Source organism: Galleria mellonella, unplaced genomic scaffold (assembly GCF_026898425.1).
Source record: "Galleria mellonella isolate WM207_F2 unplaced genomic scaffold, CSIRO_AGI_GalMel_v1 utg173, whole genome shotgun sequence".
Taxonomy (NCBI): Eukaryota; Metazoa; Arthropoda; class Insecta; order Lepidoptera; family Pyralidae; genus Galleria; species Galleria mellonella.
In genome coordinates this window covers 3,855,425-3,872,387 of record NW_026442016.1, presented here as the reverse complement: position 1 = coordinate 3,872,387, position 16,963 = coordinate 3,855,425, and positions in this window count along the sequence as shown.

Below are 16,963 nucleotides of genomic sequence, written 5' to 3'. Positions count from 1 at the left end.
GCTTACCTGATATTCAGATTGTTTCATCTCACAGATTGCAGAATTCCATCTTCGTTATGTACATTCGTATGTTTGTCTTTTGCATTACAATTACTAAAAATCATAAATAATATTGCTTATAAAGTGCTTAAATCATAAATAAAACTATTTATAAATAAAATTTAATCTTAATACGACGTAAATTTTTTAACACATCACATCTCAATAATAATACATAAGCATTGATTCACGGATATTTTTTAAACAAAGGGAAAAATACTTTTTTTTCCTAAGTACATAGGTTGATACTGTTCTAAAAATTATTACATTTTTTAATTACTTATTATAAACTAGCTGTATCTCGTAGCTGCACCCGTATGAATTAGTATGTATAGTTTCCTATTTGTTAAGTTAGGATATAATCGATCCATGTACTCAAATTAGTTCAAATTCAGTCTGTAGTTTTTGCATGAAAGAGTAACAAACATCGATCTATAACATTTATGCGTTTACATTTATAGTAATAATAATATAATTATTAGCAGGTAAAAGTGTAAAACTCTTTTTTCTTTAAATAAAATAGAAACAAAACATGGTGGAATTTTTGAAGTCACTAGATTTATCTAAAAGGTAGTTTATTTCAGAGTTGCAAGTTAACGCCTGCTGGTTTTATATCAGCAATGTTGTGCTAGAAAGGGTTAAAAATTTGTGTTAGGTATTAATTTTTACAGTACATAAATTAGTCATATTTTAGCTCTTTTTACGTCTATATTATTTACTAGCTATCCGCCCCGGTTTCGCACGGTTCATCTGTTGATAATGTAGCATATATAATTATAATAGCTTTCTGTAGATTAAAGAATTTTCAAAATCAATTAAGTATTTTTTTATTTTTTTATTACAAACAAAAAGAAAACAAATCTTTTTTTAAATATAATTGTAGTTTTGAAAAGATTATTCATATATGTATGTAGAGGTTCTTTTTAATTATAAAAATTTGATATTAATTAACTGATATAATTAATTCAAACATAAGAGAAAATAATAGGTATAGCTATTAGTCGCGGAGGTTTCACGACATGTCTTTTCTTCTTTTCAAAATCTGTTATGTCGTGAATTGAAAAAATTAAAAATAAAAAAATCTGCTCCAACTTTCTTATTCTTCAACTTCGTATTTTTTCAAAGTTGGTCGGTAACACAGAGAAAATTTAATTAGGTACCTACTAGTCAAGAAGGTTCCTTTGACTAAAGTTTTAATATATTTTTTTTAATTCAGTATATTTTTTCTACTTTCCGCATTAATTACAGTTTTTTAATGATTATGAAAAGTATATTTTTTTCTACCGTGTTCTACCGCTTATACAACGGATTGTGCTCAGAGGAATTATTCAATATGATGCCTACGGCCACTTTCTATCATCGTACGGCTCGCCATCGGCAGGGAGTTCACCCTCATACCTTACAGCCTAAATGGTCGCGTACAACGCGGTTTCAGAGATGCTTTCTCCCACGAACACTCAGGTTATGGAATGAGCTCCCTGCCGAGGTTTTCCCGAGAGACTACAGCATGGGGTTCTTCAAAAGGGGGGTAAAGAGGTTTCTTCAGGGTCGGCAACGCGCGCGTAATACCTCTGGTAATGCAGGCGTTCATAGGCTACGGTAACCGCTTACCATCAGGTGGGCCGTATGCTTGTTTGCCACCTCAGTGGTATAAAAAAAAATATTTTTTTAAAATCTAAAGAATTTAGGTTCATAATAATATTCATATAATAAATTCTAATGTTAGCAATACAATTAATCTAAATTTTAAAATTTGTAAAGATAAATATTTATGTATTCCTGATTACATTTTTCAAATTTTTATAAAAATATTATTGTACCCAATATGAAAATCGTGTTTCAGTAATAATTTAGTGAAATTTCGAAGCTGGCTGTATTTGAATAATCACGTTCGAGGCCAGTGCTTATACTGCATTAGGATTACGTACTAAAAAAGTACAAAAGGACCTTTATTGTAGGTCTTTGTCTATCCGTCTGTCCGCCCGTTCATCCATCTGTCACAGAGCTCTATTTCAGCAACTACTGTTGCTATGAAATGATATCGTTATATAATTTGGAATACTATATACTCATCTAATAGTTCTATACATATTATTAGAAACTGCAATGAAAATAATTGAAAAATATATTTATTTTCTTTGCTGGGTGCGGTAGTCCAAAAGGGCACCTACTCAAAATTTCAAAATTGATCTACTGATTTAAATGGGATATTATTTGTATACTTTGAAATTGGTTTTAATTATTTTGGTGCTATGTAGTTTTTCACTTATAAAAAAATATGAGGAAAAACAACATAAGGAGGACATACTTTTTTTACTCCAAAGTTTGTAATGCGAAAAATTTGAAATAATTTGAATTTATAAAAATATTTGTGAATATTACAAATGAAATAAAATATTCTTTTTTAAATTGTATAATTTTCTTAAATTTACCAAAAATCCATTAAAAACAAACTTAGTTATGCGATTCTGTTTTTAAACACAGTTAGGAGCCAAAATAAGAAATTATGAATTGTAGTTGTAATAATAACTATTTCGTATGATAGTGTCTATTTCATATGATAAATGCAATAAAAGTAATTTCATCTCTTAATTATATTATATGTTTGTACGGAACCCTCGGTGTGCGAATGTCAACTCGTACCTGATCAGTCTTTTGAAATATTGGTTTTTTAAGATAAGCAAAGAGATTAGTTATAGTTTGTTCAGTAACTTAGAATAGTAATAAGCTAACTAGGATATACCTAAGTACCATGATTTCAAAAAAATTAACGGTCTCAATTCGACTGTATTTTTTTTTGCGCACGTTTACGTGACATTTTCGTTAATATTTAACTAATATTTGAAATTTTGTTAAAAGGATTATTTCTTCCTACATTAATTATATTACAAAAACAACATTTTAAGTGTAAAAATATTAATATACTGTATTAATATTTCTGGTAGGAAATTACTAGAATTAACATATTTGAGTGAAACGAATGCAAAGTGCTTTTCGGTTACGTTTAAAATTAGAGGTAACAAGACGAACGCACTAAGCCTGCCCGATGCCCGAGTCCATTAACAAGATACTCAAAGTGGCTATTTTATAAACTTATTTGTAATAATCTACAATTCAAATTTGATGAAACTTCCTTTTGGAGCCCTGTAGCGAAATTTCCATTATGTATTACTCAAGGTTTGTGGAGGTATCTTAAAATTTTCATACGTAAACACGTCATAATGCTCGTATATTCAATTTAAAAAGTACCTTTAATAAATTTATTAAAAAATGAAAACACAATTAATTCATTTGCACAGGTACATTTTATCACCAGTCGTTATCTGAAAGAAATTATTTTAACGCTAAGATCACTTATTGTTATACAGAATTGCCTTTAATAATATTACAGATAATATAATACTATTAATATTATAAATATAAAACTAAAAGTTTGTATGTTTATTTGTTACCTTATATCGCCTTAACAGCTTCACCAGTTACTATGAAATTTGGTATTCGTGTATTACCTATATGAGATGTAGAAGGATATAGGTTACTATTTATTTCAGTTAGTTTAACATTTCCCGGTCTCGCAGACGAAGTCATGGGTAGAAGCTAATCTAAGTGCCATTTTTATACACTATATACTAAACCTAAAAATATGTTTTTAATTAATGTTTTTATAATAAATGCTAGTGATAAATTAATTGCCTGGTCTAATTAATCTACAATAATTAAATTATATGAACACTATGACAAAATTTTATACAATGTTCAAGTATTTATGTTTACTGAATTATTAACTCTTATCGAAATAATCTATTCCATCACCACAAGAATTTCATGAAGATAAAATATTCTCTTTATGAAATACTATTTAGTTGTATAGTTTATGAGATAATTTAAAATCAGTACCACAGGAACTTCAAAGCTTAGTACATCAATGTGGGTAACTGTCATTCGTGCAAAATCGGAAATTGTCAGCTGGTTTTAAATATCCATGAAATTACACATTATCTTCTTTACTACTTATGTCTCTTGGTGCTTGAACGGTTTTTCCATTTGTCAATAAATTATACATACACTTGCTGGATAATGAATAATACGCGAATGTAGACGTGGGTAGACATAAGTTTACATATACTCGTATTTTCTTTATACTACGAAGGTGGCAAACAAGCATAGAGCCTGTCTGATGGTAAACCGTTACGGTAGCCTATGGCCACCAGTGTGTCACGTGCGCATTGCTGACCCTAAAGAAACTTTAATATAAGGTATATTAAAGTTAAATTTATTTTGAAATTTTGAAAAACTCTATACTGTAGTCTTTAGGGAAAACCTCGATATCATTTCACAACCTGAGCGTTAGCGGCTGAAAACCGTATCTAGTTCTTTAAAAAGAATAAAGATGTATCTCGAACGTTCTATCGAACAGTCAGCTTATTTTTTTTTTCTTATTTAGCACGAGATGTGACCACACAATCCCGAGCGAACAAACAGATAATATGATTTAAAAATGTGATCAACCGAAAAGAGAATTTTCTACTCTCAACGGTTAGCCGTAGTACTATGCCAGCTCACTAAGTGTTTTTTCAAGCTACGTTTCAAGGACCGAAATTGTAGAATAAAGGGAATAAACATATTATGGGAAAGGTTATCTTTTTCAAAAGCAAGCTCAGAATAGCTCAATTGTTAAAATCAATTTGCAAGCATACAGACATAATAGTAAATTAGCTCAAAATATACATTTAAATAGAATAACGTTATGATCCGATCGATATCACCAATTCGTTAAGGCACTGAAATTATTATTTTTTAAAGGGAAATTAGCTCAGGATGCACTTATTTAAATAAAATAAAAACGAAGCAATCGAGCATAAAGTAAGTGTATAGATATTCTAAACGTGTAAGAAAGTTTCTAAACGATCAATTAATTCAGACCTGTTCTAGTTTGTATATTATTTCATATTATCTATTTTATATTAAATCAATTCCATTTGTATATTATTTTTTATGGCAAACTCAAATACCTCAAATTAAGAGCTTCATTTAATAACACATAATTCTTGCACACAGTAATATAAAACAATTTCATTTTCCTCAAATTAGCTTCTTCGAAACGGGTGATGTATTTTCTTGTTCTTTCTTTTGTATACATAGAAATTAATTATCTCAACCTTACTTAGTGAAGTTAGGTTCGATTTATACTTTTTCCTCTTTAACCCATTTCGATTGCAATTCAAATCTCAATTTAGTTTCATTATAAGAAATCAGAATATAAGAATCATAGTCAAATATTCTGTCTGTTTATAGTCAATTATAGTAATGACTATAAAATAGTGCAATTATACTGAGTTAAGAGAGAATAAAATAAGAAAAGGATTTTATATGCTTCGGTATTTGAATGTCTGTAAATACAAAACATATGTGGAAAAATAAGGGTAGATAAAAACCCGACCTCTCACAAACCAAACGAAAACACAATATATCATATACCCCAAAAATTGTCTGATGGAGGTCGCGTTAATTTAAAATTATGTATATTGAATACATGAATATTGTTATAGCAATTCAAAAGAAAATATGATAGACAAAAAAAAAAACATAATCATAACAACACGCTTATGTCCAGCGTATGTCTCTTACCACAAGAGGAAGATATTAAGCGACTATTATCATGCCGGCTAAATATAGGATTTTATTTACTATTTCTCTACTGTTACATTGGCGCAAGCGATATATGAAAATTAAAAGGTGTGGTGACATATTTTATTTTATCACCATACAGATAACTTATGTACGTGAAGTAGATTTGTGTATTTATTTATTGGTACATCGACAGTGTTACATATAATTCGTGTATGTATTTACTCCTTGGTAGATACTATTATGTGATTTACCTAAAACAAGAGATACCATTTTAATGTAATACTCCAGTGAAGCAACAATTGTTACACGCAATACAATAAATGAGCACTTTTTTGTACTGAATGTAAAGGATGCAGAGGACCTGCGAAGGTCCTCTGAGAGAGGACTGAAAAAATCGTGCTATCAATCTTCTGATCGCTTTGGGGAAAGTATTCATTCTTATTGAGAGAGGTCTCTAGTCCTTATATATGAGAGAATGTGGACTGTATAGATTTCAGAAAGGATTGTAATGCATGATTGTTTCTCTTTGGTTACTTAGATGTTTTATACAGAAGCCAATATCGACTGTGTAACATCACAGTCAATATAAGCTCTATGGTTATATTAACACAGTAGCAATATTTCTGTCATTTATCTTAGCAAATGCCAAGATAAGTTAGTAATACGGAAGTTCTATGCATATATTGTAAACCATTTATATTTGTGTAATGCAATGTAAAAAATGTGTTTGTCGTTTTGTATACTGTCAATAATCTTTTATTTCTTATTCACTTAGATTTATATGAAGGAGAATTTGAGTTAGTTGTACTTTTTTACATCTTTAATAGTTCTGTGATAAAATTAATAGAAATTACTTGTAATGCAATATACGAGTTGGCATTTTTAAGGTCTTTGTTATTGATTTATCGTAAACATGCATGCATGATTTATCGTAAACTTCCACGTTAGTTTCGTTCCATGATATATCTTGCAAATGAACACTTTTATACTTTATCGTGGACGTTCACGATATCGTGAAGTGTCGACGCCATTTCAATCGTGCAATCTAAATTAGCATCAATTCATCTTAACCGATTTTGCTATATATACTTACATTATATATTAATATTGAATTAATTTATATTTGTATTTAATTAATGAACTTAAAGAATATATTAAGTTCAATGATTGATCAAGGTTTAAAAACACACCCGGCGTTAACCAGCACATTAACATTTTATACTCTATGCACATATATTGTATTATACGTGCGTAGTCAAGAAATTTCATTATATAAATACTGCAACTGAGTTGATTTAGCCCGCAGCGAGCTAGTGTCAATGTATCAGCAATAAAAGAAATTGAGCAAAACCCCAAATAGAGGGCAAACGAGTCTATCACGTAAACGAACATCTGTGACCGGATATTCTATGATCTTAGAAACGGGCACTTTGACAGCATAATATAGTTTTTTCTTCAAATAACATCTATACGACAAGAGCTTTATAGTAATGACATAGTTTTTTTAACGAGAATAGAGATAGCAATTTTTTTTTAAGATTAGATAAATAATAATGTACCAATTCAGAATGTGAGAAAAATTTTAAGATATACATACCATTATTTAAAAATAAAATTTTATTCATGCTTTTAAATATTTGGATTTATCAACGGCTATTAAAACTAGTGGACCCATATATATGACATATTTGCTATAAATATAATGTATAGATCCCATATAATAAAAAACTTTTAAGTAGATAGTACGGTTTGCCAAATAGTATTTTAAATAGGATCTAATAATACAATTTTTGAGGAAAAAAACTCTAAAATTTGATACTGTGCATTTAATTTGTTTCAAATATTATTATTATATTGAAGCAGAATTTAGCGCAGAAATGTTTTATTTTATTTGATAATACGACTCTATTGTGTATTTTTTATATTCGAAAAATGTAGTTTGCTACGATTTCGTCAAAAAATATACTATTTAACTACTACTCTTGTAAAGTTAACTACATTTACTTAACGAATAAAGTTGTCTGCCGTTCGTTAAGTTCTATTTAAATCAACAGATGTGAATCAGCTACTACTTCACATGGTAATGAGTAAATAGATAAACTTATTACAGACCTTGTTTCAGAATACAGACAGGTAAGTTTCATACTCAATCAATGGATTTTGTGATTAGGGAATCTTATCTAGGAACGAATCTCAAATATGTACCTAATAACTTTTGTTCGCTAGCAAATAATCAAAGCATCGAATTTACGTCTAAAGGAGGTAGATAAGTAAACCTATCTGTTTGAAACTTATTATCTCTGTAGACATACCTGTGTAGACATAATGATAAAAAAACATAAGGAATAAGATAACTGATTTACGATTTCATGATTCCGTAGCAAAATGGTACAAAAGAACCTTTATACTGCGATTTTGTTCATCCATCTATCCATCACAGCCTTATATGTCAGAAGCTAATGTTTTTGCTTTGAATTTTGGTGCACCTTTAGATATTGTCACATACATATTGCAATGGAAATAATGACAAAAAAAATCTTTTATTTTATAAAAAATATTTTTTAGATTCGCTAAGAATCTAAAATGAGAATTAAAAACTCAAAATGGGCTAGTTTGTGAAATGATAAATTTAAAATTATTTCCTAAGTATATATCAGCTATTAACTGAGTTTAACATAAGCCTCCTCCATGAAGGGTGTTTTGTCAGTATTTGTCACGCTTGGCAGGTGGGTTGACAACCGCAGTTTTTTTTTATGATAATGGAATGGTACGCGCGCTATCGGTATACACTGGCGGGGCACCAGTGAAGGATGATAGGTGAGGATTAAGCAGGTTAGTTAGCTCATCGTGACGAATTCAATAAGAATTGTTCACGATGGTTTCCAGGGGAGATCACGTGGAGGTCGACCTAATAGGGCATATTGCTAGCAATGGGGCTATCAAAATCCATTGCTAACAATCCCTTCCCCCCCTGACAACCGCAGTTAGTCTTTTAGAGATGTTTTAAGACGCTGCTGCCCATCCCTCAAGCATGAGTTTTCTTACTCGCCTCTTATGACACCCATGGGAAAGGAAGAAGTGGCCTATTCTATGCATGGATACACACGGATAAGTATATGTGAATATTATAAAAAATAGAACGATGTTTTTGACTAGTATACTTTCTTTGAATAAATAATAATTTACTCTTCAAATAAAAAAGAACCTTTCAAATTCAGAATTTGCGACAAAGTCATCTTTCTTAGATCTTAGACTATGAGAATGGAAGTCGAGTGGAAATAATATTAAATACTTTCTTTTTTGTTATAGCACGATATGTGACCAAAAACTGAGTGAAGACAGATACAATATGGTTCATGAATGCGATCAACCAAAAAAAGAATGTTCTATTCTCAATAGAGTTCTGGTCCATTAAGTGCTTTTTCACGTTACATTTGAAGACTATCTTGTTGTACATTTATAAATTATTTAATGTATTCACTCCTTATTGCAGCAATTAAAGAATAATATAAAAAATATATACTTAATACATTGAATTATGTTATTTTTTGTTTTATTTGTTCTTATTAGTTTGCAGTAGCAATGCAATTCCAAACACGGATATTTTTATTTTTCTTTTGCGCCTATATGTCGTGTGCCTGCAGCGGAAACAATAACAGAAGCGCTCGACACCAAAAGTTATTGTTGCTCGCAGTGAAGCTAAATTGGACACTAAATTACATTGTACTTACTATCCAAATTTTAAATTTGAACGGACAAAATATCCTCAACATTCATGACTATACGTGGCTACTCATTTTACCAAATATATTTTCCTTTATTGTTATTAAGGGACACAGACGCATTCAGACTGTTCAGTCTTAAATACTAATGTAATTTAAAGTATTCAATCATTTATTCTAACGCACCACTTTAAGAATTATAATTTTAAAATAAAATAAACAACAATAATAATATAATAATAATCAATAAATATGCATTCCTTTTATTTAGCTATTTTTTTTCTAATTTGGTGGTAACATATACCTCTGACTATTATATCTCTATTAGTGTTTAAATTCGTAAGTAAACAAGAGTCATATTTTTAATGTACACTTGCATTGGTACATTAATGAAAAGATATAGGTGTCTCCTATGATTTCTTACTAATTGTTATAATAGAAAAACATATATTATTCTTATATCAAAACCAGTTCTTATAATATCTAAATAAACCTGATATCATTATCATCATCATCTTTGTTTTTAGAATAATCCTAATAAGTTTTTAGGAAAGGCAAGTTGTGCAAAAACAAAACTCTTTTTGATATCACTACTACATAGAAATTTTACGTGAAAATGTATGTCCTCAATATACCAACAAATACAATTTGTACAAGTTTTATAAAAATGCTTCAATTAAGCCACAATAACCATATTTTTTACTTCAACGTTAGCGTATTATGGATTAGCTTAAATAAAAGAAGCGTTTTATTATATTTTCTCCAAATTCGTAGACAATAAATTCATGTTAATATAGAAGGACTGAATTCATGAAGCGTGATATTAATTTCCATAATTTGCCAACTTATTTCAATAAGGATTAATATCAAATGAAAAAGATAGAAGATTGAAAATTGACGCCATTTGTCATTTAGAAAGGTATTATACTTAATCTATGCTTAGAGATCATAAATGTAACAATGATGGATATATCTTATTCATCTAAGATTATTTCGTAAATATTGCTGACCAAGGAAGTTACCATTTTTAAACTTGTTAGTAGTATTGTAATTATTTATGTTAGTTTTAATCACGTTTTGAATTTGGAGGTGCTCCAGTAGTTTCGAACTCGATAAGAGCTCTTATTCAGAGCGCAGATCACGATTGCGTCTCGAGCAATATTGTGGCACTATTTTTGTTTCGATGTTCGGATCTTTAAGTGAATGTTACCATTTTTTACCGTCAGGTTTGGTATTCCTAGTTGCATAAAAAAATTGTTTATAATTTTAAATTAATATTCCTTTCTATAAGCAAATTAGTGTACAAAGTTTTGGTAATCACAAAACATTATTAGTTAGCGCTGTTACAGATGTAGAAACTTGCGTCCGTGAACCATTAGCCCTGATTTATGTCGCCCACTCTATGTCAGCGTAACGTATTACAAAAAATACATTTAAGCTGTAGAAACAGAATGAGATTAGTAGAATGTTTTGTCACAATGGTATACTTATTCAAACAACGCGTAAACATTTTGATTTTCAAATTAAAGAAAAAAAACGACATTTTAAATTGGTTATTTTACATCTTTCAATGTTATACATTTATAGAAGAAAACAATAGCTATTTGAAAATTTTCATCACATAATCTCGTTTTGGTGGTATAATGAGTTTAAAGCAAAAATTATTATGTTCTTTTATATGTATTTATTATGATCTTTGAACATAAACTGAAAAATATTACAAAATTCAAATAAAGTTAGAAAAGGTGAGCTTTAAACTTAACATGCTATTAAAATTTGATTTTACATCGCGTTGCTTGTCAAACACTTTTGTTGTACCTAATAAAATTCTGCCTTGTATGTTTTCTTCAATAAAATTATAACACAGTTATACTTTGTAATAAGACTAAGAAAGAAGTTGCAACATCTTGTTTACACAAACAAAATCCGTTTCACACAAAGTTAACCTTCTAAAAGTAATTTTAGTGCTGCAAGATGCACAGAAGTTTAGCTCTGAGAAAGTAAACTGGCGACATTTTACATACATGTAGTTATTTATTTAGAATAAAACAATATACAATACGGTAAGCTTTACAGTTTTCCTTTGTACTTTAATTTGTACTATCTTAATAATATGCAATATAACCACTGCAAGGAATTCGCATCAATTGCGCTAAAATAAAGGATGTCACTAATCTATCATCACTAAAATCTACACGCCTCACACGTAACACCCATATGCATGAACGGTGAAATCATTGAATAGGTATATTATATAGGTATAGATATATATGATGTTTCACATATTTGGGGAACATGACGGACCTAATGGAAGGAGCAGAGGCGGATATGGAAACACGTATCAACAAGGAACGATCAGTCTTTGCACACCTGAACGCTATTAGGATGACATTTGTAATCACACGGTGCACTAAAGTCAGAGTATTCAACTCGAATGTCAAGTCAATTCTTCTGTAAGGATGCGAGACACAGCTCGTTGAAGTAGACATTACCAGTAGAATACAAGTGTTTGTATACAAATATATGTCATATTAATAATTTATTGACCACGAAACATCTCTAATGCGAGACTGGCAGTTAACTGATCAAAAATCCATCAACTGAAAGATATTTAAAAGGAAATATAGTTCGATTGGATATGTGCTGTAGAGACCAAACACTTATATATCCAAACAGAGTCTTAAGTAGCAGGCAGGTCGTAAGAGAAAACATGGAAGTAATCGGTTGAAAAAGAGAAGTCAAAAATAGAAGACCCTTTGCGAGCCCTGTATTCTTGTTGAGTGATGAAAGGAAGACATCATCATCATACTTACAGCATATTATTAAAAGATAACCACGATAAAAGACAAATATAAATTTAATATAATAATATCAATCAGTGGAAGAAAACGGATTTGATTTCTTAATTTAACCCCGCCTGTGTTATTGGATTTATAACAAAGAGATCAGGACTTTAAAGAAAATTGTATTCTTTAAGTATACATAGATAGATATTCTTTGCTCCTCTCCAAAGATTATAGAAGAAAACTTAGTCAAAACGCAAAAAATAAGTTACAAGAAAATTTCACATTGAGAAAACAATGGGCGGTCTTATTGCTAAAAGTATATAAGTATTATAAAGTGTAACCATATAGAGTAAACATATATAGTAAATGGAAGAAAGTTCCGTTTTTATTTATAGAGTGGTTTTAACACACACTCGTAATAGTTACGAGATTGTAATAAGTTAACAGTGGAATGTAGAAATAAAAAACGTAACCGTACAAAACAGTTGCTATGTAATTTTTGAAATAAATCTGGGTCCGAGTATGATTGAGAATCGCACGATAAGTTCTTTAAAAACTCCTGAAACCGCAGCTTTATGTGGTCACGCTACTGTCTTTGTATTCATATCTGTCTTTTCAAATAAATTTCTTTATTCTAGGGGTATTGCGGTCCAACAACCGCAGCGGGCGCTGTTTCAAAACTCTCAGCGGTAAAATTTCATACATCCTATTAATATTATAAATGCGAAAGTTTATAAGGATGGATGAATGAATGAATGTGTCTCTTTCACACAAATACTGCTAACATGATTTAATTTTCTCATATTTTGATAACATCTACAATTTCTTGTATTGCATGAATTGTAAGTGTTATATCAACTTACACATTTAGGTACTTCCTTGTTAATCATTATTGTTCAAAATTCGTTAGTTTGCTATAAGGTTAGGAAAGGTTTTTTGTTTTAATAAATTATTAAGCATAGTGGATCTCGATAATAATAACACAATGCCCATTTAAGGGATTGTTCTCGTATACAGCTTGTGTTTAAATTACAAACTTTTACATTAAAGTGCGTTGTTTAAATTATTTATTCGAATCTGTATTGTTAATAACCTAGAATAATTAAGTGCCAACCTAACTACTATTTATTTAGACAAAATATTTTAAATTTGGGAAAAAATACCATCCCACTCGCTCCTTTGATCTTCGAAGTTAGTGGAGTAAAAAATCTGAAATAATTACAATTTATAAACTAATACAAGATGTAAATATTACAGACCAAAAACGGAGTTTCTAACTCTGTTTTTGAGAAATCATCAAAAGTCCTCCAAAAATAAATTTAGTTTGTCGGTTCAGTATTTAATCATCATTGTGGCCTATAGTAAGCAATTACGAATTATAATGTCGATAATAATATTTATTACATATCTATTTCATATAAAAAACACAATAAAGGTATTATTAATTTAATATCTATGTACGAAACCCTCGGCGCATGAATTCAATTCGTATCTGACTGTTTTTTTTATCAAATGTAGGAAGCAGTAATTTATTGTTTTGTATTTTAAGATAGATAATAAATAAGATAAGAAGAATCTTTTTGATGTATTTTTATATAAAATACAGTTCAAGGTTATTGCATATTATTGTGTAATGTTATTTACTGATTTTCATAAACAAATTGTTTAATACATAAAATATTCCAGTGTTTATACCTCAGAGAATATAGAATGAGATGGCTTTATGGCATATTATAACCAGACTTACATATTAAAAGTTATGAGTTAGGATCTAGCGGCACGAAAACTTTGTGTGTGAGTTTTCGACTAATTTCTAGACGGGTAAAACATCGTTAAGAAACCAAATTAGTTCAAGTAGGATATATGGAGGTAGGTTCATATTCGACCTTATTTTAATTAATCTATCATTCTAATATGGTTGGTGAACACATTTCACCAACCACATTAGAGTGGTGGCAAGTGGAGTATTACATTTGTCACGATCTCAATGATAGATTCTCTGACAATCCTATCATGGTTAAAATCATGATATATCTTTTTTTATTAAAATATATTATTACAGATATCTTTCAGCTTTAATATCTTTCATTTTCACTAAAACAAATTTTTATCGCAAACATGTTTTCACAAACACTGATTAACATCAATTTTGGATATAATCGCAAACTGTACTATAACTAAATAAAGTAGTTTACTTTCCCTCATATATTTGAACTCGGGCTAATAATTATTTTGAAAAGCTCTTACAAAATATTATTAATAATATTTTTCAGTAAAAGTTGTCTTTCTATCAACATTTTTCTGTAAACAATGTGAATTTTTTTTGTACCTAATACATCCACTTTCACTGTACTTAAGGTTTATGTGTAATAGAAGCTTTATCATACTTGACCGTAACAAAAATTTCCTCGTACAGGCGCCGGCTTGTCGCCCTATTAGCTATAATGTGGCTTCCCATCGCGCCAATACACCGCATTCTGTATAACTATAAACAATTTTAAACCTACTCTCCACTAGATAAAGACAAAGTTTGTTGGTTTTAAATTATGAAGTCTTACTAAAATACTATTATAGTTTAGGTAATGAACAGGCAATGTTATTTGTATGAGTTTGAATTAGGGAAAGCAGATTTTGTGGACTATATTAATATTTTAATAAAAATTACACAAGGGCAGCGACAAGAAAACAAAAGACGTGAGGTAATTTATCAATCTTTAAATGTGTTTCGTGTCGTGAATAAAAAGCCGGATCGGGTTTCTGAAAAATTGTGCCAGTTAACCAAGATATTTTTTTTGCCACAATGGCATTTATTTTATTTTTTGTACAGACCTTATTTTTCTTTAATATTTGCATAATACTTTTATTAATAGTATCTAATTATTTAAGACCTTTCCTTCACAATTTTTAAAGAGAAAAAGGGTGAGATTTTTCTGCATTTTATGTGCCTCTCAATATTTATTTTTTCTAATGAATGGATTTTCTACTAATGTTTTCATAACTGTAGTAATTTTTTTTTTGTAGATCATTTAAAAATTTATTACTCAGTTATAATGAAAATTATCCTTTCAAAAACGTTTTTCTAACAGTATAATAACAGTATTGTTATACTGTTGTACTACACTATACGTATTGAAAATTGTTTAACAAATCATGTTATGTTGGTGCAATAAAGTGTTAAATAAATAAAATAAATAAATATAATAATTTATCTGCAACTATTTAGAATTCTAAAGTATCGATTTATATATTAAATGTTCGCAAAGAAATTAAAAAATATACCTGTTTCATACAATTTGTAGTTTATTAATATAATAAACTTTAATGAAATTTAAATTACACTTTGCGTTTGATGGAAAAGAACTCTTTTAGAGTTAAGCTCGCCTTTCTACATTTACTTACCTCTGTCATATTTTTATATACTATAAGTGTGTACAATAAAGTATAAGTATCAATATGCGTTAAAATTTGTTTACTAATTTCCAAAAAATAAATATCGAAGTTAAATATTTAGACATAGTAGCATTGGAACGAGATTTCATATTTATCCTATTAGTGAAATGTTTTATTTATATTTACTATTATCATACCGAAACGTGAATTTGCAGTGGATATTAAACCCTAACACTATAGTGCACCATAGAAGCTAATATTTTATTAACTTCTCTATTGGACTTGGAGATAACTGGTCATGGTCACAAATCTTCCTGATAAGGACAAATCTATCAAATATACACGATCAGCAACGCAATTACCTTATCGTAGATAAAAGTATTATGGCAAATTACAGATATTATGTTATTAATCTATTTCATAATAATTGATTTGAAAAATTTATTTTGAAATATGGTAATATATCTACCATACCGTATTCAGATTTATGCCTACAACTGAAATTTTCAAAGAATATTTAATATATTTTTATAACAATATGAGTAACTAAAAAAGACGATTTTTAATAATGGGAAGGGATTGTTAATAATGGGGACTAAATCCCCCATTGCTAACAATATATCCCATTAGGTCGACCTCCTCGGGTTTCCAGGGTGAACTAATAAGTAGACCTTATAGAATATACTGCTGAGGAGGAAACTGGATTTCAAAATTCATCTCGATGGGCGAACTGGCCTGCTTTATCCTCACCTATCATTCTTCACTAGTGCACCGCCAGTGTATACCGATAACATAGACGAGGTTTTTTATTATCAACAATTTAAAAAAATATACTATACATATAATAATTTAAAATTGAATATATTTTTTTTTTATATACAACTTAGAATGGCAAACAAGCTGACGGCCCACCTGATGGAAAGTGCTAACCGTCGCCTATAGACATGAGCAGTATCATGGACATAACAGAGTATACTGTTTCGCCAATGATACTCCCCATGCGTTGCCATTCCTGAGGACTCAGGTGTTATTCCTCTGTACCCAGTAAATTCACGCCATATCCCACCCTTCAAACCGAAACACAGCCATGCAAACACAACTGCTTCACGGTTGAAACACGAGTGGGACAGAGGTACCCAAGCAATCGACTTTTGTACAAAGTCTCCCTCTGGTAACACGTATACGAGTATAAATATATTTCAATATTGATGGAGATTTCACTCAGAAAGGGTATTTCTTACTCAAAGCAAAAAGTTTAATAAACTTATGAATTTAATATTAACAATAATGTCAAAAGCAAAAATCCAAGAATTGATTATTAATAAATAGAAAATATTGAGAAACGAAAATAAATTATAGATCTGCTAAAATTAGCTACGGATATAACTTTTTTGT